This window comes from Delphinapterus leucas, chromosome X, assembly GCF_059928025.1.
Source record: "Delphinapterus leucas isolate spDelLeu-1000000601 "Yukka" chromosome X, BTC_Dleu_Yukka2, whole genome shotgun sequence".
NCBI classification, from domain to species: domain Eukaryota; kingdom Metazoa; phylum Chordata; class Mammalia; order Artiodactyla; family Monodontidae; genus Delphinapterus; species Delphinapterus leucas.
This window is the reverse complement of record NC_143150.1, coordinates 130,078,301-130,102,294: the sequence shown is the minus strand read 5'-3', so window position 1 is coordinate 130,102,294 and position 23,994 is coordinate 130,078,301. Positions and strand designations below refer to the sequence as shown.

The window sequence follows — 23,994 nt, the reverse complement described above, 5'->3', positions numbered from 1 at the left end:
ATCTGTGCTTCCTGCTACCCACTGGAAGTAAGTGTATTCCACTCCCGTCTGTCAGCCAGTCCCTGGGTCGAGTGTGATGAAGTGACTGTGTTTCTTCTGAGTCCTGGAGGTTCTGCCCAACATCATCCCCTTGTGGTTTTAATCGTCCTGAAGACCCATAAGTGCTAGGAAGGAAGGTAAGAAAGGTGGTGTCTCGTGGGTTCACGCTGACTTGAAGAGGAACCCTCAGCCCTTGAATGAGGTAGATCTGACATGACCAGTTTGCCAAGACTCCAGCGGACACATCCTTCCTGTTAAACTGTAGACCTTGCTAAATCCTGAGCATGGGAGTCCCAAGAATCTACTTTGGCAGAGACAAAGCCCATCCCACTTGCAGCCTGGAGGAAGTTCTACATTCAGATGACCATGGGTTCCATGTTGACTCCTAGAGCACTCTAAACTTATACCGAGGCAAAGTCAGGAAAGACCCTTTCTGCAAAGCCGTGGGTTGGAAACCAGTCCCTGTTTTCAAAGTCATGTAAGGTTTTCCCTTGAGGCAGGCACACTTCATGGGCAAAATGATGTTCTTACTCTGCTTTTCTTGCAGTTGTTCTCCCTTATTTTTAGCACAGAGATTCTACTACCTGTGGGGCATTCCTTTTTAAAAAGGACATTTCAGCATCGCAAAAAGAAGCATGAGCACAGTTCACACTGCTCACAGAGTAATGACGGAAGATCATTAACCGATGGGACTTAAAGATATCTGAATAGAGCCATGGGGTTGAGGAAGGGTTTGATGCACATTGTAAAGTCGTGGAGTATCAAGTTCTTATATGGCGTGGATGACAAAAGCCGCAGTAGAACTGGGTCCTGGTCCCACTGCCAACCACCTGTGTGACCGAGGGTAAGTTAGTCTTTCTTTCCAGGACTTGGTGCTTTCATTTCAAGGACGGTGTGATGGTTCATTTTATGTATCACCTTGACTGGGCTAAGGGATTCCAGAGGGCTGGTGAAACATTGCTTTCGGGGCGTGCCTGTGAGGGTGTTTAGAAGAGATTAGACTGATTAAAGCAGATGGCCCTCCCCAACGTGGGTGGGCCTCATCCAATCCACTGAGGACACGAATAGGACAAAAAGGCAGAGGAAGGGCAACTTCCCTCGCTCTGCTTGAGCTCGGACATCCTCTTACTCCTGCCCTCAGGAACTCTCACGTCTGTTTCTCAGGCCTTGGGACTCGGGCTGAATGACGACACTGGCTTTCCTGGTGTCTCAGTTAGTTCAGGCTGCTGCAACGAATTGCCACAAACTGGGTGGCTTACGAACAAGAAGAATTTCTCTCTCACAGCTCTGGGAAGTTCAAGATCAAGACCATGCCGGCATGCGTGAGCTGTGGTGAGGGGCCTCTTCCTAGTTTATAGCCTGTGTGTCCTTGCTGTGCCCTGCATGGTGGAAGGGGTGAGGGAAATCTCTGGGGTCACTTTTATAAGGATGCTAATCCCATTCATGGGGGCTGCACCCTCATTACCTCAGCACTGCCCAAAGGCCGCACCTCCTAATACCATCACACCGGGGATTAGGATTTCGGCACAGGAATCTGGGGAGGACACAAACACTCACGCCATGGCACCTGGTTCTCCAGCTTGCAGAGATCATGGGACTTCTTGGTTACCATAACTGCATGAGCCAATTGCTACAACAAATCTCTCTCTCTCTGAACCGTGATTAATACAGATGGTGTAAAATCAGTGCTGACACCCCATGCTTCTTTCGACAGTTCAGTGAGATAGTCCTTGTAAAGTTCATAGGAAGTCCTAGCATGTGATAGGGGGTGAACTTGTGCATTATTCCTGCAGGGCCCTGTCCCTTCCTGCTTCATGCCCTCTCCCCTACCATGGCGTAAAAGACAAGGGGCTGAGCCCCTCTGTGAAGACCTACAATGCGTGGTTTTCTTAACAAGCAACACACAAACTGTGTAGCCATTATCTGGCTCCACCAAAAGCATGGACTCCCAGCATCCCTCCTCATTTGCAACCTTCTTGACATGGTTTTCTGGCACCATCATGAGCATACCCTATTTCCTTCATTTATGGCCGCACGTCAACTCTTAATGCAGACAGTGCAATGAAGCCTGAGCTTCTCTTGATTATAGGTCCCTGGAGGTTGTAGCACAGGGTGTGATTGCACAGGGCAGCTGCCTTGTCCATCTCCTCCATCCCTGCATTTCTTTCTTTCTTTTCTTTTTAACTGAGGTATAGTTCATTTATAATGTTGTGTTTAATTTCTGTTGTACAGAAAGTGCTTCAGTTATACATATATACATTCTTTTTAAAAATATATTCTCGTCCGTTACGGTTTACCACAGGGTATTGAGTATACTCCCTGTGCTCTACAGGAGGGCCTTGTTGCTTACCTGTCTTATAGATGAAAGCTTACATCTAATTGCTCCAGCCACTGTGGAGAACAGTATGGAGGTTCCTTAAAAAACTACAAATAGAACTACCATATGACCCAGCAATCCCACTACGGGGCATATACCCTGAGAAAACCAGAATTCAAAAAGAGTCATGCACCAAAATGTTCACTGCAGCTCTATTTACAATAGCCCGGAGATGCAAACAACCTAAGTGCCCATCATCGGATGAATGGATAAAGAAGATGTGGCACATATATACAATGGAATATTACTCAGCCATAAAAAGAAACGAAATTGAGCTATTTGTAATGAGGTGGATAGACCTAGAGTCTGTCATACAGAGTGAAGTCAGTCAGAAAGAGAGAGACAAATACCGTATGCTAACACATATATATAGAATTTCAGAAAAAAAAATGTCATGAAGAACCTAGGGGTAAGACAGGAATAAAGACACAGACCTACTAGATAATGGACTTGAGGATATGGGGAGGGGGAAGGGTAAGCTGTGACAAAGCGAGAGAGAGGCATGGACATATATATACTACCAAACGTAAGGTAGATAGCTACTGGGAAGCAGCCGCATAGCACAGGGAGATCAGCTCGGTGCTTTGTGACCGCCTGGAGGGGTGGGATAGGGAGGGTGGGAGGGAGGGAGATGCAAGAGGGAAGAGATATGGGAACATATGTATATATATAACTGATTCGTTTTGTTGTAAAGCAGAAACTAACACACCAGTGTAAAGCAATTATACTCCAATAAAGATGTTAAAAAAAAAAAAAAAGCTTACATTTGCTGACCCATCTCCCACTTCATTCCTCTCCCAAGCCCCTCCCCCTTGGCAACCACAAGTCTCTTTTCTATGTCCATGAGTCTGTTTCTGTTTCATAGATAGATTTATTTGAATCATATTTTAAATTCCACATATATGTGATATCACATGGTATTTGTCTTTCTGACTTCCTTCGCTCAGTATGACAATCTCTAGGACCACCCGTGTTGCTGCGAATGGCATTATTTCATTCTTTTTTATGGCTAAGTAATATTCCACTGTGTATATGTACCACATCTTCTTTATCCATTCATCTGTCGACGGACATTTAGGTTGCGTGCATGTCTTGGCTATTGTAAACAGTGCTGCTATGAACACACGGGCACATGTATCTTTTTGAATTAGAGTTTTGTCCAGATATATGTCCAGGAGTGCATCCCTGCATTTCCAGGCCTTGGAACAGTGTCTGCTGCAAAGCAGGTCCTCAGGAAACATTTGCCATGGAAACAACTAGCTATGCCACTTGACTAGATAACTTCTGAATGTCCCAGGGACACCTGCCTGGACTGTGAGTCTATATTCTTTTTTTTTTTTTTTTTTTTTTTTTTCTGGTACGCGGGCCTCTCACTGCCGTGGCCTCTCCCGTTGCAGAGCACAGGCTCCGGATGCACAGGCTCAGCGGCCATGGGTCACGGGCCCAGCCGCTCCACGGCATGTGGGATCTTCCCAGACCGGGGCACGAACCCATGTCCCGTTCATCGGCAGGCAGACTCTCAACCACTGCACTGCCAGGGAAGCCCTGTGGGTCTATATTCTGATTGGATGTTAAAAATATTCTAAGAGGACTTCCCCTAGGGGAGCAGGAATGAGATGCACATGGATTTGGAACAGAGGAAGGCTACACAGCAAAGAAGGGAAGCTACTTAAAGCCATTCTTCCTCCCCCTCGGATAAGGGAATCGTGGCCCAACGAACTTCACAGGGGTCAGGGCACATTAAGGAGAAATCTATTTTTCATCATTTTTGACATGGTTAAATTTTCTGTTGAAAACATCTCGGTCACAACATTGAGGAATCTCTTGGTCCCTAAAATGTTAAAGTTAAATCAGTGGTGTTGGAAAGCATAGTTCCAATATAATGAATATGTTTAATATTTTTCCCCATTGGGCTCAGAATAGAACTTTGAAAAATGTCATACCTGAGAAAGATTGTTGGGAGAGAGAGGGGAAAACAGGAAAAGAATGAGTAAGGAAATGAATGAAGGATGTCCTCAAAATAGATGACAAACATCCCTGAAAGAAGAAAACAAATGATGGAGAAAGGAAATAAATTTCAAAATATGGAAAATGAATCCTTAAAATGCCAGGACAAAGAACCAGCTTGAGAATAATTTTTTAGAAGAACATTTTTCAAAGTAACGTTACTTATTACAAGAATAATGCTCACTCATTGTAAAGCATTTAGCAAACACAGAAAAGCGTACAAAGGGAATAAAAATCATTCAAAGGCCACCCTACAGAGAAAAGCATTTTAATACTTTTGGGTATTTCTTTCAAGTCCTTTTTATTATTCTAAAAATGGTTTTAGATCCTACCTGTTTTCCAATTGATATTATGTTGTGAGTGTTTTCTCATGTAAAATTGCATTTGAAAACATGATTTTATTTAAGGGGAGAACAAACTGAAACCCAAGGGAATATTGACCAGAATGTTTTTTGTGCAGTTCACAAGCTAAGAGTGGTTTTTACCTTGAAATTAAATAGCTGAAAAAATAAAAATGATATTTCACAACACATGAAAAGGATATGAAATTCGGATTTCAGTGTCTATAAATGAAATTGTATTGGAACACGGCCTTCCCATCCCTTTCCACGTTGACTATGATGGCTTTTGCCCCATAAGGGCAGTTGAGTAATTGTGATGGAGACTGTATGATTAAAGCCTAAAGTATTTACTATTTGGCTTCTTACAGAAAAGGTTCACTGACCCCTGAGCTACATAATTACATAACCTCTGCATATATCGTAATTCATATGTCTTATCATATTTACATCTTTTGTAATGAAATGTTCCTTATTATTGAGCACTGTGGAATTTTTCCTTGCTATTTCAGGGAACACTGTTGTGAATTTTCTTGACTTAAATTATGGTGGACATCTCTGAATATTTTTCTGGGTAATTAATTATGGATCAAAGGTCATGGATATTTTTACACCTCTTGATGTACTGTCCTCCAGAAAGGCAGAGAGAGTACATCCTGTTTCATGCCAAGGATGCTTACAAGAAACGGGAGCTCTGAACTGGCACCATGGTGTTTCCTTACGTGGAGGTTTATCATCTCCAACCAGTGCAGAACCAGGGAATTATTGGCTGGTGTCTTTCTCTCTCTAGAATTCTTTCAACGCTTTCTCCTGGTGCTGGTAGTTGGTAGCTAGAAAATGATCCACATCCACCTGTTGCACGCACACGGAGTGCAGCAAAACTTTCATCTTTACACAAAACAGACACTTTGGCCAGTAAAATAGGCAGTCAAACAACACAGGCATCAGAAAGTAGGGCAGTAACCACAGAGAGATCCCTGCTACGGCAACGGAACAGACAGATTGATGAGGCGAACTGCTCATGGAGCAGAATGCAAGGCAGATGGTTCCCCATCGTGGGCTGGGCGGCTAGAATTATAAGCAATTATAAAGAATTCAAATTTCAGTGCACAGCAGACATTTCCACTCTATCCACAGAGCGTCTGAAACAAAGGCAAGGCTGGATACCATCATGGTTTGGGTTGTTAATTTCACGGGGGGGGGGAAACAGTGTATCAGCCATTGGTCTTATTCCCGTTAGTTGCCCATTTTTCTAACGGGGAGTTCACTGGTTTTATATGGATTTGAGAGACCTTTCTATATTTTAAGATAATAGATGCTTCTCTTCTAAATTCAATTTATGCAGGATTTCTATGCATTTTCCATGGGTTTTTGAGGTGTGTGACTTGTAAATGGAAATCATCAGATGAAGCAGGGTTAAACAAGGCTGTTTAATTAAAGCAAGGCTTCTCAAAGCCTTTAATATGATATGGTGAATTGTGAATCAGCAGGTGAGGAATTAAAATGAGGCTTTTGCCAAAATTACTGACCATGGGCAACTGTGTTTATTACCCGTCTTTCAGAATATGCTTTAATCTGTTTTGTGCTGAAAATTTGGGAATCTGTGGCAGGAATCAGGAAATGTATGAGAAATACTCTAAAAGAGACTAAATAGTATTGAAAAACAACTAGCATTAATTACAGATTCCATAAAATGGCTAAATACAATATAAATAACAATAAAACAAGTTTTCCCATGTATAAAAAAAAAAAACTAATTTTAAGATATTACCTGAAAAGGCCCCACCCCAACAGCAAAACACACAAACAAAATCTAGAAATGAACTTAATAAGAAATACGTAAAAGCTACCTAGAAAATCATAAAACTTTACTAAGGAATATAAAATTAGACTTGTAGAAACAGACAAAAGAGCATGTTCCAGGATTTAAAATATAAACATTTTAATTATGCCCATTTTTCCCAAATATACTGCAGATTTATATGACAATAAAAATCCTTAATGGATATTTTTAGGACCTTGTAAGTTTTTTGCCCAAAAGTGATCTGAAATAATTAGTAAGTGATCCAATCTGTGAAAGCTTTAAAGAATTAGTAAGAGAAAACTAAGGTCAGATAGCAAAATATTTTATGTGTAAGGAACATAGAAGATTCACACAGATGTAGCCAAGAGATACCAGAATCCCTCTTTGTGCATAGTCTGTGAGCTGTATCTCCCAATTAGAGACAACATAATGGACACAGTCCCTGAAGGACAAGAGACAGAGGGTGAGGCTGAAAAAACCTTGAAGAAATAACAGCCGAAAGCTTCTCTAGTTTGACAAGAGATGTAAACCTACAAATTCAAGAAGCTGAATGAATTCCAAAGAGGATAAACCCCCCAAAATCCATGCCAAGATACATCTTAATAAACTCCTGAAAGCCAAACACAAAGAAAAATCTTGAAAGCAGCCACAAAAAACAACACCTTACCTACAGGGGGAAAAATTCAAAGACAGCAGATTTCTCATCAGAAGCCATGGAGACCACTTGGAAGTGGCACAGTATCTTTTGGATGCTGAAAAATTCTTCAGGAATGAAAGGGAAATTAAGACATTTTCAGATGAAGAATATCTAAGAGAATACATCCACAGCAAACCTACACTAAAATGCTAAAGAAATTTTCTAAATAGAAGGGAAATGATAAAAGAAGAAATACTAGAACATCATGGAGGAAAAACAACAATATGCAAAAATTTGGATGCTTATCTTCTCCTTTTGAATTTTCTAAATTACACTTGAGGGTTGAAGCAAAAATTAGAACAGTGTCTCATGTGGTTCTAAGTGTTTGATGAAAAACTGCATAATATAATTATAATATAAATGGGTGAAGGTAAAGAGAGATAAGACTTCTACAGTTCACTAAAACTGGTAAATGGTGACATCAGTATACTGTGATAGTTATGAATTTATAATATAATACCTGGAAAAACCACTGAAAAATTATATATAGAGATACTCTAAAAACGCTATAGATAAACCAAAATGGGATTCCAAATAACATTCAAGCAATCCACGGGAAGGCAGACAAAATAATATAGAAAAATGAAAAACAGAGGTAACAAAAAAGTAGCATAATTTAGCCCTAACATATAAAAATTATATTAAATGTAAATGGTCTAAATATTCCAATTAAAAGGCAAAGATTGGTATCCATTCATGTTAAATACTCTGAAAAGGCTGAGATTCTTTGGGGGCTGGGTGGCCAGGGCTAAGAGGAGGAACCCGAGCCCTGCGGAGCTCCCGGCGGCCCGGCCCCAAGGGGCTGGGGCCGTGCCGCGCGGCCCTGCCTGCGCACGCCATGAACACCATCATCTTCAACAAGCTCAGCAGCGCCGTGCTTTTTGAGCACCACGGGGCTCTGGAATGGGAGCAGGGTGGCAGGCCCTACGGCGGCGTCCCGGACAGTAGGCACGCTCACCCCGAGGTGGGCATTATGGACGGTGCGCCCCTCAAGGACAACCTGGGCCTGAGACACGGGAGGACCGGGGCTCGGCAGAATGGCGGGAAGGTGAGGCACAAGTGGCAGGCCCTGCAGGACATGGTGTGGCCCCTCAAGCAGTGGCTGCACAAGCACCGCGACAATCCGTACCCCACAAAGACGGAGAAGATTCTCCTGGCGCTCGGCTCGCAGATGACGCTAGTGCAGGTGTCAAATTGGTTTGCTAATGCAAGACGTCAGCTTAAGAATACTGTTCGACAGCCAGATTTAAGGTGGGCCTTAAGAATAAAGTTGTACAATAAGTATGTTCAAGGAAACGCTGAGCGGCTGAGTGTAAGCAGTGATGACTCATGTTCTGAAGATGGAGAAAATCCTCCACGAAACCCCATGGATGAAGAAGGCTACAATAATCCAGTCCACCATCCCGTGATTAAAAGTGAGAGCTCAGTCATAAAAGCTGGAGTGGGGCCAGAGTCACGGGCCCATGAGGACTACGTGTCGCCCCCAAAATACAAGAGCAGCTTGTTGAATCGTTACCTTAACGACTCTTTGAGACACGTCACGGTCACAAATGCTGCCATGATGGGAAAGACAAGGCAGAGAAACCATTCAGGATCTTTTAGTTCCAATGAATTTGAGAAGGAATTGGTACCTCCCTCATCGTCAGGAACGGAAGGCAATTTCGTCTATCGCACAGACAGCTCTCAGAGGATCCAGGTATTAAGGTGGTAAAGTTACTTTTTCAAGCTGCAGCAGCCTTCTTCACCTGGTTTGCTGGCACATCTGTGGCTTTGGAGATGCCTCTGGCTTTGTCACGTGGCTGGGCTTCGGAAGAGAGCTTCGTACTCCCTCATTTTCCTGGATTCCCTTCTCTGACTACATGTTGAATTTGAGGAACCTGCCCTTTCTAGAATGATTGTGGATGCAGTTTTGCATTAAAAGCTAATGAGGCCTTAAAAAAATACTCTGAAAAAAGTAGAAATAGAGGGAAACATTCTCAACTGTAGAAAAAGAAGCTATAAACTACTTTCAGCTAACAGTATACGTAAAGGTGAAAAGCTGAATGTTTTCACCTAAAACAGGGAACAAGGCAAAGATGCCCAGGTTCACAACTTTTATTCAACAAAGTGCTGGAAGTTCGAGTCAGTGCAGTAAGAAAATAAAAGACATATAGATCTGAAAGGAAGAAATAAAACTGTTCTAAGACCTGACACCAAAAGCGTAATTCATATAATAAATAATTGATCTTCATCAAAATTTAAAACATTGGCTCTGTTAGGAGGATGAAAAAACAAACTATAGAGTGGGAGACAATACTTGCACACCATATACCTGACAAAAAGCTTGTGTCTAGAATATACAAAGAACCTTCAAAACACAACAGTGAAAAAGCACAGTCCAGTTAGAATACGGACAAAAGACATAAAGAGACATTTCACTGAAGAAGACATACAGGTGGCAAATAAGAATATGAAAAGATGTTCCACATTATTAGCTATTAGAGAAATTGCAAATTAAAACTACAATGAGCTATCACTCTATGCCTATCAAAATGGGTAAAATAAAAAAATATCGACCAGGGCAAATGCTGGCAATGATGCAGAGAAAATGAATCCCTCATACATTGCCGGTGTGGATATAAAATTGTAAAGCCACTGTGGAAAACAGTGTGACAGTTTCTTAAATAATTGACCATGGAACTAACATAGAACCTAGCAATTTCACTCCTGGGCATTTATCCCAGAGAAATGAAGACTCATGTTCGCATAAAAATCTATACACAAATGTTTAAAGCAGCTCTATCTGTCATAGTCAAAAAGAGAAACAAGTTAGATTTACTTCAGTGGGTGAACGGATACAAATTTGGAATAGTATTCAGAACTAAAAAGACAGCAAATTACTGATACACAGGACAACCTGATGAATATCCAGAGAATTATATGCTGAATGAAAAAAAGCCAATTCCAAAGGTCATGATTCTATCTACATAATATCCCTTAAATGACAGTACTGAAGAAATGGAGACTAAATTAGTGGTTTCCAGGGGTTAAGGAGAGGGTGGGGGCAGGAGGGGAGTAGGTGTGGGTATCAAGGGATAACATGAGGCAGCCCTGTGGTGATGGAAATATCGAACATCTTGATTCTATCAACTGCCCGGTGTACCACAGGTTTGCAAAGTTATACTGTTGCAGGAAACTGGGTACATCGTACATGTGATGTCTCTTTCATTTCTTACAATGCTAGATCTATAATTGTGTCAAAATAAAATGTTTATAATTAAAATAAAAAGAATAAAGCTACTGTCAACTTAGCAACAAAAGAGCCTTTAATGAGATGGAAGAACGTGCATGTTACGTTCACTTAGATGGTATATATTGCTTTAAAAACTGTAACAATACATCAAACCTTTATCAGGAGTGTGCGACTTTTTCTTCACTGACTTTATTTTCCATAAAGAGGTTACATTTAAAACTAGGAAACTGTACTCACACGGCCCAGCATCGCAAGGCTGTGGGGTCGTTATTTGGCGTAGCCAGGCTAATGTCACATAAAGAATCCGGTCAACAGGGACATGTGTGGGTTCATTGTTAACAAACGCGAACCAGTGCCATTACTGTGTGACATGCATCTGCCGGCGAAAGCGCTGCTTCAGAGGCACGCTGACATTTGTCCATATCTTCGCTTTATTATGGAATGAGCTCATTAACGAGGCCCCGCATTGTCCTGAAGGAAGACCTCACAGAAACAGAAAGGGGAACCGCTTTCCGTTTTATTTTCCTCATTAGTCGGTGCTGAATGTGGACTGCATGGCTGGATGGGAATAACGATGCATTTTAATGGGCTCACCTTGGTCCTAATGAGGACTTAGGACAATGCCCCTTCACCCTTAGTCACAGGTGCCCTTTGTCCACATTGGAACACAACCCACGGTCATTTCACGCTCGGCCACGAAGCACAGATGGACTCGGAACCAGCGCCCACAGCCCAACCCAGAGGTGCATCAGGAATGAGAGAGTCACATGTGCTTGAAGATCTCTTTCATGATGGAGTGGACATCGTGGTGGGGAGGGAAAAAGGCGGTTCAAGTTCTGTCGGTTTAAGCCTTTAAGAAACTGCTTTGAGGCCCCATCAAGGTCCACCTTCATGCTTCTCTGTGGACAGTTCTTCTGTACATGTGCTTCGAAACCCCGTGATGGCAAAGTCCATAAACCAGGTGGTTCTCATTTTAGTCTGGCCAGAATCAGGGTTGCCTTGGAGAGCACTGCACTCACCGGAGTTTCTGGGTTTGAACAGGTTTCCCACGTGTCCACTTCCCCTTATATGTGACCTGTCCCCGCTCCAGCCCACCTGAGAAACTAACCTATCAGGCAAGCTTAGGGCACTGCTGAGAGTATGAGATGGGACCACATGAAATCTGTACTTCTGCACATCAGAAATAACTAAGTGTTGGCCGTTTCATGTGGTTCATCCCAGGGGGTTCTCCGTCCGGGCAATTTTGTCCTCTCTGGGGACACTGGGCAGGGTTTGGACCTGTTTTGTGTTGTCAGAACTGTGAGGGGGTGGTACTGGAATCTGGGGGGTTGAGACCACGGCTGCAGCTAAACATCCTCCAGTACACAGAACAGCTCCCCTGCCCACCCGCCCAGGCCAACACAAAGACCCACCCGGTCCCAAATTTCAGTAGTGCCAAGGTGAAGAAACCCTGCCTTAGTTCCTGGAATCACAAAACGGCAACCCATGGGCCAAAGATAACCCCTGCAGGTAGTATTGTTCGCAGTCTCTCTTTCTCCGTGCTGCATGGTAACTAGGCAGAACTGAAATCCTCGTTACAATGAGCCCGGTCCCTTCTGTATGTGCTCTGCCTGGCCCCTGGACGCATCTCGGTTTATAACCCTCTGATTTCAAAGAAGCATATCCTAAAATTAGTGGTTCGAAAATGGGCCATGCTGCACTCCTGTTTCCCCCTCCCACTCCAGGAGATAACTGGCTGTGTCTGGAGGCACTGCTGGTTGTCACGACTGGGGGGACAAGTGCTCCTGGCGTGTGGGGGGTGGAGACCAGGGATGCTGTTCCACACCACACAGTGCAAAGGACGCCCCACATCAGAGGGTCATCGGGCCCCAAACGTCAGTCGTGCCGAGTTGGAGAAACCTAGGTTCTATGCAACGTAATATGGGGTTTAAGAACAGGGCCTTGAAGCCACTCTGCCTGGTTCCAAAGGTCTCTCCACTTACTGGTTGTGTTGTCTTGAGTACCTTCCCAAAAATGGTAGTAATGACGAGTTCTGCCTTAAGGCTGCAGGGGAAATTAAGTAAATATAGATAACTTCCTAGTGTTGAGAATACTGATACTGGCTATTATGACCTGTAAGAATTATTTTTGAAATAAAAATGGCAAGATCCAGAAATCACAGAAAATTCATCACGTATCCAGATTGCTGGAGTTGATCTGAAATCCTGGTTTTTCTTCAGGTTTTTTTTTTTTTTTTTTCCGTCCCAATAGACAGCATTCTCTTTAACCAACACACATGCATATTCGAAAAGTAAATAATTTTTCAACAGGAAGTTCACAAGTGCAGATCATTATTATACAAGTTTTATGTACAGAAAACTAGCTCATCACAGGAAAGCCGTGGGTTTTATTTGCAATGTTTATTCTTGCTCCAGATAAATGGCCACCCTGTAGAAATCAGCACAGGCTGCACTGCATTAAGAGCACAACACAGAAGCCTGAAGTACTACGTTTGTGTGTGCAGGGGGAAGGTGCGCGGTTGACCAGCACAGAGCGTGAGGTGCCAGGTGAATCATGTGCACCGTCCTCAGGATGGGTCTTGAAGCCGGTGCGTGGAAGCTCACTGGTCTTCCCAACAAGCCTGTCACTCCTCCAACCCGAGTCCGTGTCGTCTGCCCAAGATACGCCATCCTTGAGGGCTTCTGCTTGATTTCAACACGTAAGGAGGGGGCAGTTTCGCAGAAATTACTAGGATTAGACACACAGAAGACAGCTGGAGAGTAAGCAGGTCAATTTTTCTCATTAAGGTGTGGGAGAAACAGCCGGCCGCGTGCTGACGGCCTTCCTCACCTTCGGCAGGGAAGGCAGGACAAGCTTATCAGGTAAGGTCACACCACGTGGCGGTTCTGCAATTCCTGTCTGGCCCCTCATTAATCCACGGGGGTGGGCGGGAGGGAGCCCGTGACTGTTCATCACTGAGACACCCACGGCAACAAGGCAGGGTGGCAGGAGCCTCCATTTCAATTCCGTGATTCAAACAGACAAACAAAAATCAGGATGATTCTCTTCCCCCTTTCTTGCTTGCTTCTTGTTTATGCTGTCAGGAAGGCTTCATCTGATAGCTTGTGTTTTGAGTTTGTCTTTTGCATTGTTTACGTTTTCCCGTATTTGAGGGAACTGCAGAGGTGTGTAAGCACTGCAGCATCTTCTCGCTGCTCAGAGAGCTGCTTTATAGAAAAATCACAGGCTCGTTGAGTCTGTCGGACAGGATTCCAGGGAAGCCCGGCAGCTGGGTTCTCAGTCCTTCTTAAATAAATAGCAATTATGGTGGCAAGAAAACAATGATGGGAAGCAACAGTCTCCAATCACTTGCCGGGATCCCTGTGCCCCCATGGAGCCCAGGCGATCCAAAAGGAAGACATGATGGAAGCACAGTCTGTTCTGCAAATGATCTCCAAAGCCTTTCCAAAGTCTGCCTTGGGAATGACAAGCTTAAAGCACAGGTGAATGGGGTGACTGAATCCGATTCCTTCCCATTGTATGGGTTCTCTTTTAATTTTGTATGTTTCCCCCATTCCAAATTTTTACCTTGACCAAAGGGAGCTCTCTCCCATGAGAAATGAAAAGCTCAAGAAAAATTCTGAATTTCTCCTTGCCTTCCCATCACAAGATATTCATTCATTTTGTAAATTTTATTGAAGTATAGTTGATTAACGATGTTGTGTTAATTTCTGCTGTTCAGCAAAGTGATTCAGTTATACATATGCACACATTCTTTTCTTATGTTCCCCTCCGTTATGGTTTATCCCAGGATATTGAATATAGTTCCCTGTGCTCTACGGTAGGACCTTGCTGGGTGTCCATTCTATGTGTGACAGTTTGCATCTGCTAGTCCCAAACTCCCAGTACACCCCTCCCCCACCCCCCTCCCCCTTGGCAACAAGTCTGTTCTCTATGTCTGTGAGTCTGCTCCTGTTTTGTAGATAAGTTCATTTGCCATCACAAGGTGTTAATAAGGGCTGGGAGAGATCTAGTCCAGAGATCTAGTCCAGATCTGGCCACACCTATTCACTGACCTGTGGTCTCCACGAAGGCAGAGCTGAGTGGATGCAGCAGAGGCTGTATGGCCCGAAAAGCCGAACACATTTACCATCTGGCCTATTATAGAAAAAGTTTGCTGCCCCCTCGTTTTGGAGTTTAGAAACCAGAGGCCCAGAGTGGTGAGGTGACTTGCCAGGACCACACAGGTAGGTAAGGATGGAGGCAGGTGTGCCACGTTTGTTTTCAGGGCTTCGTGATGGATCCACGTCTTACCCTCTCGGTACCTATTGGGGTTGACACATATCACACACTGGCATGGTCCACCACATAAATTAACTTAAGTCTATAAGAAATGCCTTTGTCCTATGATAGGCAAAGAAGAAAGAAGAAGATGGACAGGTTGCCAACTTTTAGGTGGGGCTGCATCCCTCCAGCGATATTTCATGCCACCACTGATGCATGCTGTGTCCATCTGCATCAAGAACAGAATTGTCAACTCCTAAATCATTCAGAACCTGGTCAAACGATACGCAGTGTCAGGCTGCTTGGTGGGTATGAACAGAAGACCTATACCTGAAAGCAAATATCTCCCATTAGGTGTCACATGATGAGAAAAAGATGGTGACACCCCATTGTCTGATGACAAAAATCATCAAGGGATGGAAGATTTCGCCAACAGAGTAGTAAGGCTTTGCCTCTTCCAATCCAGCCCACTAACACATGCAATAGTTAAATCACTGTACATAGTTTGTTGCTTTGCCGTCCGAAATTGTTCCTTTGTGTTCAACACAAACTCCTCCACCCAGGAAGTCGCACCTGCCCCCATCCCAGCTCAGTCCCATCTGCCTTATTTCCCACTCCTCTCTTGTGTGTATCCCAGGCTCAGAGCCTTGGGGCACTGAACCGTCACAGAGGACACCTGAGGAGGTCCCCCTTGGAAACGTGCCACTCAGAAGTGGTACACTTTTGCTCTGCTCCAGAAACCCATTTGTGTGGGACACTTCGACACCACCTGCACTGGCCACCTTCAGTCCTGCACCCTGGAATGCCCTTTCCTTTTCACACATTGCATTTCTGAAGACTACCTGAAATACATCTTCTTGATGAAACCTTGTGCAACCCTATTCTGTTATGGGTTTTATACCTTTTTGATCCATCATCCAAAGTAGACACTTTGTGAATCTCTCTCTCAAGGCATGTCTGACCCTCCACTTAAGTTCATAGTCTTTTGCATCTCACCCATTAGACCATCTTAAGGGCAAGAGTTGTTTCCTTTGTCTTTCTAATCTTCACCCCACCATCCACAGAGATGGTCCTCAATGAAAGTTTGTAGAACTGGGCAACAAGAGTTAAGAAAACTTAATGGATTCCTCTTTGTATTAGCCAGGGTGCTCCACAGAAAGAAACAAAACCAATGGGAGATATGTATCTATATGTAGATCTATCTATCTATCTATTTATCTGAAGATCATTTATATAAGGAATTGGCTGACACAGTTATGGAGGTTGAGAAGTCCCAAAACCTGCCCTCTGCAAGCCAGAGGCCCAGGAAGGGCCTCAGTCTGAGTGTGAAGGCCTGAGAACCAGGGTAGCAATGGTGTCCATCTCAGTCCAAGGACAGGACACCAGTGTCCCAGCTCAGCAGTCAGCCAGAGAGACTGAGAGGGAATTCAACAATCCTCCATGTTTTGTTCTTTTCAGGTCCTCGGCAGATAGGTTGATGCCCACCCACCCTGAGGAGGACCACCTGCTTTGTCCAGTGTACCGATTCAATGCTGGTCTCATCTGGATGTACCTTCACAGACACAGCCAGAAATAATGTTTATCCATCATCGGTGGATACAGGTTTTTGTTTTTTCTTTTTAAATGCTGATATTTTAACTCTCCCTATCATGAGGTGCATGCAGAAATAACTTTATATGCAGAAGCGTTCTGCTAAGAGCCAGAGCTACACAACTGCTGTGCCACGTGAAGGCAGCCGTAGACGGTATGGAAATGAACGAGCGTGGCCGTGTTCCAAAAGAAGTTTCCAGCATCAGATGGGGCCTGCATTTGGCCCATAGGTTAGAGTTTGCAGCTCCCTGCAAAAGCTCAACAGAGAAATTGTGCCTGTTCCTAGGAACATAGAACCAAAAGCATGTTGAACAGAAGACGGCTTCACATATGTCCTCTATCCAGGAAATAAATAAATAAGCAGATGTTAATTTTCTCACTAGAAAGCCTTTTTTTTAAAGACATTTTCCTCAGTGCCTGCAGCCTAATAGCAATGAGCATCATTTCACCTCATTTTATTTGCTTCTGCTCACTCGTTGCTTCAAACTGTTTGTGAATCACTTGTTTTATGGAACCGTTAAATCTCTGGAAACTAACTGAGCTCAGAAATGTGGGCCTGGGCTGGATATTCTTCTTCTTTTTTTTTTTGCGGTACGCAGGCCTCTCACTGTTGCGGCCTCTCCCGTTGCGGAGCACAGGCTCCGGACGCGCAGGCTCAGCGGCCATGGCTCACGGGCCCAGCCGCTCCGTGGCATGTGGGATCTTTCCGGACCGGGGCACGAACCCGTGTCCCCTGCATCGGCAGGCGGACTCTCAACCACTGCGCCACCAGGGAAGCCCAGGATATTCTTTTGACTATATTAAAGTGGAAAAAAACTGTCCTCATTTTTCTACAATGGTTATTTGTCATCGATTCATGAAATCTTGAGCAGAAGTGAAAGCTAAGGGGCAGCTTGGGTTTAAAGGGCTACAGATAGAGTCATCATCCCATCTATGAACTAATATTAAAAGATTGACACATAGCACAGGAAAATCATTTTCCATCCCTTCAATATTGGAACCAATCTCATCTTTGCCCTCTGAGGTCCGCATCCACACACCTTCTTGAATGCATTGCATCAGGTTAAAAAGTACATTGCTCTTTCCAGCCATTGCCAGAAAAACAAATTTGAGTATGATTTATCAGATATTCAGAGAACTACAGAGAGGAAAACAGTCTGTCGATAGGACAAAGGGGGCTGTTGAGGTTTTTGTCCACAAGTTCATGAGCTTTCTTTCCTGTCTGGGTAGATTTATTATCTTGTAGAAATTGAGTCACCTCAGCATGGATTTGAAAGATACGTATTAAACTTTTTCTTAGGCATTAGTTGGGCCAGTTGTAACCTGGGGATATTTGATAGACAAGTCCATGGTGCTGGAGATGAGAGGAAGGTGGAGAATTTTGCAGGCACATGCCCAGTGTGTCTAGACAATCTCACCTTTCCGGTTTAGCTTGACTGTGGGCTGAAATTTCACAGGAGTCTTCCTGCCTTAGGATGAGAAAAGCCACGTTGTAGAGGAATCCTGCCCCTCCCTCCCCCCCAACTTCCACATCCCCTCTTGTCTTAAAGCGGCACATTTCAGTGAAGTCTGTGGTCATTTCTATCTACCGCTTCTCGCTCAGTGTCTTTGGATACTGAAAGATAGGGTCACTCTGGGAGTTTTACAACATTCAAGGTGGTTTCTGAAGTTCTACTGGATGGAGCAGGTCCAAAAGATTCAAAATTGTCCTGAAGCAGCAATTCTGCCATTATCCTTATAGAAAAGGACGAGCATCCGTCAGCGTCGGGAAGTGGTCCTTTGAAAGGAATCCCACTGTCCAAATAGTTTGGTACAGGAATACATATCAAACCGTGCAACGCTCACGGAGAGTAGTCAGATGCGGGAGGTTCTCGAAGACTCAGAGATACCCAAGGATATGAATTTCATCCACTTTCTTACAAGCAGCGTTTCTGAAATCCCTAGGACGATAGAAACCCTGTGTCTCGGGAGAAGGAATCGTAACTCTTCGCATGAAACGCGACGTTGGAGGGGCCGTGCAATCGCTCCCGTGCTCCTGGAGCGTCATCGGGTAGTAAACCACGCGGATCTTGCCAAAAGTCAGATTGTGACTCAGGAGGTCTGGGGAGGCGCCAGCGGGTCTACATTTCTGACAAGCTCCCAGGCGGCGGGATACTGCTGGGACACAGACATTGGGTAGCAAAGGGACAGAGTCCACCTGCTGAAGCTGCCCCTTCACCTTCTGAAGCTCCATTCACCTCCTTCAAGGCTACCTGAGTTACTGCTGTTGGAATCCCCACCCGGCCAGTGGTTTTCAGTGAATCCCAGCTGCGCCTTGGCATCACCCGGGAAGCTTTCAAAGAAGACTCATCCCAGAACTGTGAAATCAGAAGCTCTACGCTGCTGCCTGGACATTCTTTTAAAAGCGAGATAAAATTCACATAGCATAAAATTAACCACGTTCGAACGTACTACCCAGTAGCTTCCAGGACATTCACAAGGTAGTGCAACCATCACTACTAAGGCGTTTCTGAACATTTTCGTCACCCCAAAGAAATTCTGTAATGATTAAGCAGTCCCTCTGCATCCGCCCGGCCCCCAGCCGCCAGCATCTGCTTTCTGTCTCGAAGGACTTGCCTGTTCCGAACATTTCATATAAGGAGAATGATACACAATGTGGTCTTTTGTCAGCTTCTTTCCCTTAGCCTAATATTCTCACTGTTTGTCCACGCTGTAGCCTGTGTCACCCCTTTACAGTGAGTACTGTTCCACTGGACACACAGGCCACATTTTCCTTATCTCTTAAACTGTTGATAGACATCGCGCTGTTTTCACCTCTGCTGACTCTGAGTTGCTCTGTTGGTGTACATCTGTTTGAGCACCTGTTTTCCGTTCTTCTGGATACGTGACTAGGGGAGGAACTGTAGGGTTGTGCACTAATTCAGTTTTTCACTGAGGAAACACCAAACTGTTTTTGACAGTGGCTGGACCGCTTCGTGCGCCCACCGGACACTGATATTTTTTCAAAGTTCCCCATGGAGTCCGAACGCCAGCCAGTGTTGACAAGCTCTGCCCCATAAGCAAAGATGTCCTTGTCAGCCCTCTGAACACATAATTGTTTAATTCAGTGGAGCCCCTGGACCAGTGGCAAGAGCATCAGCTTGGAACTTGACAGAAGTGCACATTCTGGGTTCCCACCGCAGACCTACTGAATCAGGAGCTCTGGACGCAGGCAGAGTCAGCCCACTCTTCATGCGAGTCCCCAAGGCAACTCTATGGTTTCACAACTGATGCCCTACATACAATTTCATAACTTGCAATATTTTCACCTAACTCTCCATCTTGTCCATTTTCCCACATCATGGATCATTATGTGAAAATATAACTTCCCACTTTTATCTATGATATCCTAACACAAAACAAGCCTATGATTCACTTAACCATTCCTTCTGGGGGGCCTTTTGGCCTTTCCCAGTTTTTCCCCAATATAAATCGCGCTCAGTGAATATTCTTGACAATAACTCTTTGCCGACCTCTCTGTATATTTCCTTTGGTTCCATTTAGAATTATAATGAGCAGATCGTAGAGTTTGCACATTTTCCTCCTTACCCTGTGCTGAGTACTTCTTCGGGTATGAGCTCTTCCCGTGGATGGAAATCCTACACGTCACGAATGAGGAAGAAGAAATGAATTACTGGTTACGTTGAGTATATAGGAAATATTGGCTTGATTGTCCTACCAAACCAGGGGGGAAATAAATACAGAGTCACGTTTATTCTCTAAGACTTTTCCAGTCTCCCTCTGTTTCTTCGGTATGTATGATGCTTGAGCCAGGCATTTAAATCCTCCTCTTATTTCTTTATCCACATTGGAAGCGGGGAAGCACACTCTGTCTCCTTCCCGGGAGCCGCTCAGAATCAGCAGAGGAGAGGTGCTCCATGTGGGGAAAGCACTTTGTGAGCGCAGAGCACAGCACAGCGTGTGAGGTGTTTTTATAAGTACATTCACTGCTTTGAACAGTTCCCTCCCAGAGGTGCCCCAATGGAAATATCCTCATTTGCTTTGAGCTGACACTTTCATAAGCCTGACCTATGTGGTTTTATTTGCTCTGAATTCGTAAGCGGCCGGCTCTTTACATGTGCCTATTTGAACACACTCCTTAAATAGCTGGGTGTCAGTTCACCTCAGTTAGATTTTGTAAATAGTGCATTTCTGGCTTTATTTTCCATTTCTCAAAAAAAAAAAAAAAAAAAGGCCACGGATAAGGACATGCCTCATTTTTCTATGACCGTATTTGGTTTGGAGTCCCCCCGAAAGTGTGTATGTTGCCTGTATTCTCATTTTTATACAATTTTACTCTCTCCTTTGTTTATATGATCAACAGGCACAAATAAGAAAAAGGATGGGGAAAAAACAGTCAAGTAATAAGCCCTACAAACCTAGGGAGCCTACTATCGGGATATGTGAACTCTACAGAGTTGAGTCAATGTGGAAAGCTCTTCTTTTCTTGATGGTGTGACATAAAATGTAGAAATATCTTAAGTGTAAATACCCTTTCCACTTTGTGAAATCAAAAGCCCAAATCAAGCTCTTGGCACAATGAACATTAAAAAATATCCCAGGTATGAGAAGTAACTCACAGTTCTGCTGCAAACTTCTCTGATAACAAAAACATGAATAATTTCTTCCCCTCTCTCTTTTTGCCCCCTGATCTAGGGAGTTAAGAGGAAAAGCTGATGTCCTTGGTTAAGCCTTCGTGTTTTTGATGTCCGCTCCTGTCTATGCCCTTGACACACTGTTTCCATTGTAGGAATCTTGGTGGAGGCTTCCTTTGGGGGAAGAGGTAGCAGAGAAACACACAAAGAAAACAGCACAAAGATACAGTGATGTGCTGGGTAACATACTTGATACTGCAGTTTCCTTTCTAAACCTTCAGAGCAGGTTCCCTACTTAATGGAAACTCTCAGACCAAAGCGAAAATAGGTAACAGCGGCTGTGAAAAGCCTCGGCTTTCCTTCTAAACGAGGACCATTTCTAGACCCGGAGAGGGGCAGTAAGCAATAATGGACTACAGCTCCGGAAGATATCCATCCCCCATGCCACGAATAACACTCCTCCCAGTAAAGAGGCGTTTTGAAAAGACTATTCTGAAGCACAGAAGAGAAGCTTTCAGGGTGCTGTAATGAGCCAAAACGAAAAGGCAGGGGGCTGCGAGAAACAGAGCTGCTTATCGGAGCAGGGGGCTCATCTGTCGTTTCGCTCCCTTTTCTCGCTGAAATTCTGGCTCTCCCCAAAGTGTGGAAGCTGGGACTTGCTAAGTGGGCAGCCTTGAAAGGTAAGGCTGAAAACGCCCTTTATCGGCCACAGAACGCCTGCCTGGCGACTAGGATGAAGGTGAGCCACCAGGAGAAAGAGGGATGCAGATCTACCTGGGACCTTGGTCCAGGACTCAAGACTCAGCCCGCTGCCTTGATTTCAGTAGGCGAACCCTGTCCGCGTTCCCCTGTGCGTCTCCGGGGGACTCAGGGCTCGCCCGGAGGAACGTGATGTTTGATTCAGCCCCTCGGAAGCGTCTGCTCGCCTAAGTGTCAGGAGCCGGGAGCAGAGAATCATTTGCATCCGTCCTGCTGGAGGCAGCCCTCCCAGAGCGAGCAGCCCTCGGCTCGGGGAGGCTTCCGAGGTGGCGGGGGACCCCCCGCTTGGTTTTAAACTCAGAGGGTTCGGGGGAGAGGACTGAAAAAAAAAATGAAGCCAATTTCCAACAGACCTGACAAAGGCAGGGTTAGATGAAAACGGCGGTGTTTGTTTAAAAGCGGGGAGAGCGTGCCGGCTACAGCCTTGATCTCACGTTAGTTACTTGGTACTGGCTGCAGCCTGAGAAAGCCGCATCTGTTACGCGGACGGCGGGGGTCGTCAGCGCTGATGGACGGTGTAGGAGCGCCAGGCAGAAAATGAATTAGGTCTTGGAATGCCAAACTGGAAAACCCACTGGAACCAGAGCGCGGCACGCCGGCTCCGGCAGGACGCAGACACACTAGGCGCCCGTAGAGCGTGCTTCGTGGCCGCCGCCCAGTACCCGCTATTTTTAGGCACAGCGCTGAGAAGGGACAGAGCAGGGCCGGGGGAGCGCGGCCGCCCAACAACGGGCTCATTTAGGACCAGCCCCCTTCCCATGCTCTGCAGCGGCCTCTCTGTGGGACTCGGGAATTGACTATCCACCCTCCTTGTGAATGTTGGGCATGTCGGCCATTCCGAGCACGCTACACAGGGCGACCTGTGCTCTTCGCGGGCAGAAAAGCAGAGGCTCACTGTGCTCGGAGAGCGAAGGCACAGGCGGACTGCGGAGGAGGCAAAGGGCTCTCAGGACGTTCCCGCCCCGCCCTGCCCTAGGGGTCGGCCTGGAAAAGACTCAAGGGGCCCCCGGGCAGGGAGTGCACTGCTGAGAACGGGGTGCATACAGGAGGCGCCAGGAGCTAGGAAGGGCTACTGGGGTCCTACACACAGGGATGGCGGGGAGTGGGGGGCACAGGTCTGCCTCACATCTTGCAGTCGCCGGTGTCTGCCGGGCAGGTGGCCTCCAGCACCCTCCACTGCGGCTCACTCGCGTCCCCATTCTCACACTGCCCACCAGCACATCGGCTCAGATCCCAAGCATTTCAGCTGCCCCTGGACCAGTCTGGGCGCCACGTGGATGCCATTCGCTTCCCCACCCAAGGCAAGGAAGGCGTCATCGCAGTGCTGCCCTGACGTTAAGGGAAAGAAAACTGGCCACCCTAATATTCTGTGGTACGTTCTCGTATTTGTGGGACTCACTTGATTAATGATGACAAATGAATCCAACCAAGTGTCTCATCTTAGAAGGATGGGCTAGATGGCTAAATGTGTGGGTACACACACACACACACACACACACACACACACACACACACACGGCACCAAGAACTATAGCAACAAGGAAAATCCAACCAGGAGAGAGGGAACACGTAAAACATTATCCATTGGGAGGAAATATCCATTCATCAAGCTTCAAGCACACAAATCCCACTAGCAGGGAAGGAAGCATTATCACAGGACCTACTGGGGAAAGAGCACTGATTCATCAAACTTTCACGGGTCCGGCATGGCAACAGGTCCAGATGATACCCATTTGGCTTTGAGACACGCATCTCTACCCAAGAGGCTGATCGCAGGGCCCTGTTTTATGATCATTCTGACGCGACTTGGTGCCGTGTGGTGGTTTCCTGGGGTGACCCCGAATGCAACATTCCCCACACGCTCTTGTTTCCAGTTTGGACAGAGGAAGGTATTGACACGTGAGCAAAGAAGGGAAGGTTCCTGCCGTTCCGAGCCTTCTCGAGGTTAAAAGTTAGGTGACTGAGCTGCCTGCCCGATTCCTGATGAGGCCTTTGTATTTGTTGCAGGAATAGAAACTACATGTCTTAAACTGTCCAGATGTCTTTCTCTAGGGTGTGAGTTTCATAATCCTCTCTATCTCCTTTGCCTCCATTATAAAGTCCCAGGGGAGTTAATTCCTCTAGGGAACTGGTTCTTAAGTGGGGGGTATTTAGTAAGTATGGGGGTATTTTGGGTTTTCAACACGGCTGGAGGTTGGGGGATTGCTACTGGTACCTAGTGCAGAGGCCAGGGCTGCTGCTAAACATCTTACAG

The 23,994-nt window shown here is 45.3% G+C and overlaps 1 protein-coding gene and 1 pseudogene across 1 annotated transcript in view; one reads left to right on the top strand and one right to left on the bottom strand.

Annotated features, from left to right (window-relative positions):
• PUDP (pseudouridine 5'-phosphatase) overlaps positions 1–23,994 on the bottom strand; it is a 371,824-nt gene that overhangs the window by 73,047 nt on the left and 274,783 nt on the right. The gene's annotated exons all lie outside the window — the stretch shown is intronic.
• On the top strand, positions 7,183–9,777 carry LOC149744407 (homeobox protein Mohawk pseudogene; annotated as a pseudogene).